This window comes from Chiloscyllium plagiosum, unplaced genomic scaffold (genome assembly GCF_037043375.1).
Source record: "Chiloscyllium plagiosum isolate Xiang-an unplaced genomic scaffold, Cpla_swu_hap1 HiC_scaffold_38, whole genome shotgun sequence".
NCBI lineage: Eukaryota > Metazoa > Chordata > Chondrichthyes > Orectolobiformes > Hemiscylliidae > Chiloscyllium > Chiloscyllium plagiosum.
The window spans coordinates 23,022,022-23,025,896 of record NW_028270176.1 but is presented as its reverse complement, the minus strand read 5'-3'; positions in this window follow the sequence as shown (position 1 = coordinate 23,025,896).

Below are 3,875 nucleotides of genomic sequence, written 5' to 3'. Positions count from 1 at the left end.
CTTGCTTTGTGAATTTCCTGTGCAGTGTAACCTTGTATTTCTCACTGTCTAAGCACTCTATGGTCTGTATGTCCTTGTACGCATTGATCTGCCTGTAGTGCTCACAAAACAATGCTTTACACTGTACGTAGGTGCATGTGACTACAACAAATTAAATCAAGGCGTCTTAAAAGATTTACACACTCTTTCTGTATACCTGCCTGTCTTCCTCTCTGTGTAACTCACTGTCTTTTTCTCTCCGTGTTACTTATTGTCTATCTGTCTGTCTCCCTCTCTCTCGACTCACTGTCTGTCTGTGTAACTCACTGTCTTTCTCTTTGTGGATCTCACTATCTTTCTCTCTGTCTCTCTGTGTAACATGCTATCACTCTCTGTGTAACTTACTATCACTCTCTCTCTGTGTAACTCACTGTCTTTCGCTCTCTCTCTGTAACTCACTGTCTTTCTCTCTCTCTGTAACTCACTGTCTTTCTCTCGCTCTCTCTGTAACTCACTGTCTTTCTCTCTCTCTCTCTGTAACTATCACTCTCTCTCTCAGTAACTCACTGGCTTTCTCTTCTTCTCCCTATGTCACTCACCATCATTGTCTCTCTCTGTGTAACACTCACTCTCTCTCTCTGTGACTCACTGTCTCTCTCAGTTTAGTCCAGAAACTTTCTTCCAAACCCAAGTGTTTTTGGTAGATTCCTCCTTTTAAAAGTGAAACCGCCCACTGGTCTGCAAGGAGGCAGGTAGAAGACTTAAGTCAGGCCATTCAGCCCATGAAGGTGGTGATATTGCTTCCATTTGCTCAAAGGCGCCGTGATTTCTCTCTCCATCCTGGTAGCTGTTGTCATGGCGACATGGTTGTGAATGGGGACCAGATGCTCACACATCCCTCAGGGACAGCAGTTGTCACGTCCCCAATTTTGGCAAGATTCAGCCACAGGCCCAAATAAAACAAAAACAAACCAAACAACAAACAATGTGCCACCGCTCTGGCCTTTTCCTAACCCCCCTGTTGTGTGTTTTCATTCCATTGGGTCACTTGGAATTGGGTCGTACTCAGAATGAAAGTGTATTGTAATTAATAAATAAACCATTACAGGTTCACTTACAGTTGGGGCTTCACTGAGTAAATGGAGGGGGCACTCACTTTGAAGGTTCGTTCTGTTTCCTGTCACCCCAAATGTTCGAAGCGTCGGTGTTGATTTGTGACGGCAAATTACTGCAGATGCTGGAATCTATGCTGAAAACAGCAAATGCTGGAGGTCACAGCATCCATGGAGAGAGCACCAACTGACGTTTCGAGACTAGATGACTCTTCATCATCACTGAGGTGAAGTGTGGAGGGGGCAGCATCTATGCTATAGTGGGGGAATGGGTCTTGGAGTGCTGGGGGAGAAAGGGTGTTGATAATTCAGATTGAGTGGGAATGTGAGAATGGCACAACCCAGACTGGGATGGAGGAGACAGTCCCACTGGGATGGAGACTGAGGAGAGAGGACATGGGGACTGACAATGTGACGAGGAAAGCTAAAAGAAAGGAGGGGAAAGTGAGGACTGCAGATGCTGGAGATCAGAGCTGAAAATGTGTTGCTGGAAAAGCGCAGCATGTCAGGCAGCATCCAAGGAGCAGGAGCATTCCTGAAGAAGGGCTCATGCCCGAAACGTCAATTCTTCTGCCTCTTGGATGCTCCCTGACCTGCTGCGCTTTTCCAGCAACACATTTTCAGCTCAAGCTAAAAGAAAGGAAAGGGATGGGAGTGAGTTCACAATTTGAAGGTGTTGAACTCAATACTAAGTCCAGAAGTTTGTAAAGTGTCCAATCTGAAGATGGGATGCTGTTCCTCCAGATTTCCGCAGAGGTTTGTGACGTCACCACATACTGGGGTTCCCACCCTCTGCTTGTGAGTTTGTGATGTGTTCACCAATAGAGAGGGAGAGAAACGTTGACTGATAGCAGTATTAACCAATAGAGAGGGAGAGGACAGATGACTGAAAGCAAGATTAACCAATAGTGTGTTGGCATAGCTGTGACTGAGGGCAGCCTTGACCAATAGAACGAGAGAATGGCCAATTTAGGTCCACCTAAAAAGCAGGCTTGACCAATCGAGAGAGAGAGGACTGACGACAGTGAGTACACGAATCTTTCGAAACATCTGACCTGGATTAGTGGTGCTGGAAGAGCACAGCAGTTCAGGCAGCATCCAAGGAGCAGTAAAATCGACGTTTCGGGCAAAAGCCCTTCATCAGGAATAAAGGCGGAGAGCCTGAAGCGTGGAGAGATAAGCTAGGGGAGGGTGGGGGTGGGGAGAAAGTAGCATAGAGTACAATAGGTGAGTGGGGGAGGGGATGAAGGTGATAGGTCAGGGAGGAGAGGGTGGAGTGGATAGGTGGAAAAGAAAGAAAGGCAGGTAGGACAAGTCATGGGGACAGTGCTGAGCTGGAAGTTTGGAACCGGGGTGAGGTGAGGGAAGGGGAAATGAGGAAACTGTTGAAGTCCACATTGATTCCCTGGGGTTGAAGTTTTCCGAGGCGGAAGATGAGGCGTTCTTCCTCCAGGTGTCTGGTGGTGAGGGAGCGGCGATGGAGGCGGCCCAGGACCTCCATGTCCTCGGCAGAGTGGGAGGGGGAGTTGAAATGTTGGGTCACAGGATGGTGTGGTTGATTGGTGTGGGTGTCCCGGAGGTGTTCCCTAAAGCACTCTGCTAGGAGGCGCCCAGTCTCCCCAACGTAGAGGAGACCGCATCGGGAGCAACGGATACAATAAATGATATTGGTGGATGTGCGGATCAGTGACTTAAAGCAGCACTGACCAGTAGAGAGGGAGAGTGCTGCTGACTGACGGCATGTCTTCTCAATAGAATGAGGAAAGGGTTGTGATTGAAAGCAGGACTGACCAATAGAGTAAGAGGCAATAAGTGTCTGAAGGCAGGACTTGCCAACAGATTGGGAGAGAGGTGCTAATTAAAGACAAATCCGACCATTAGAGAGGCAGTGCCCCAGTGACTGAAGGCAGATTTAACCAATAGACAGAGAGAGTCCCCATGACTGAAGGCAGATCTAACCAATAGAAAGGCAGATCCACAGTGATTTAAGGCAGATCCAACCAATAGAAAACAGATCCCCAGTGACTGAAGGCAGATCTGACAATTGGAAAGTGGGTGTGAAGACAAGTTCAAGTTTTCTTTAGATTAGGTTACTTCCAGAGTGGAAACAGGCCTTTTGGCCCAACAAGCCCACACCGACCCACTCCCCTCTTCACCGAACACGACAGACAATTTAGCATGGCCAATTCACCTAATCTGCATATCTTTGGACTGTGGGAGGAAAACGGAGCACCCAGAGGAAACCCACGCAGACATGGGGAGAATGTGCAAACTCCACACAGACAGTTGCCCAAGGCTGGAATTGAACCCAGGTCCCATGAGGCAGTCGTGCTAACCATCATGCCACCCAAAGTCCACCTGACCCACAGGTGTATGATAATTGTCTGGTCAGGTAGTTCAAGATTCCTTACCGGGGAATCAGTGGGACTGTTGCTGTTGACGAGTTGAAGCATCAGCTGAATTTGCCTTTTGGCTAAGATCAAGTGTCTGTTCTTATCAGGACAGGGGTCGAGTTGTGAGTCATCAGAGCTAGTGGAGATCATCGCTGGATCGTGATTGGATGTTGGAGGATCGTTTGGTTGTGCTGACCTGCTATTGGTGGATCTTCATGCTGGCTTCGGCCTAACGCCAATTCAGGGACCAGCCAACCTCAGAGCTATGGCCTCAACAGCTGCACGCAGCCCTGGGCAGGGGGTTCGAAACACTGTCCGGGTGTCTGTCAAGAAGGTGGAGGAGCGTACACCAGTCGATCGGACGGTGTTCGTCAAGAAGGTGTTGTTCGAG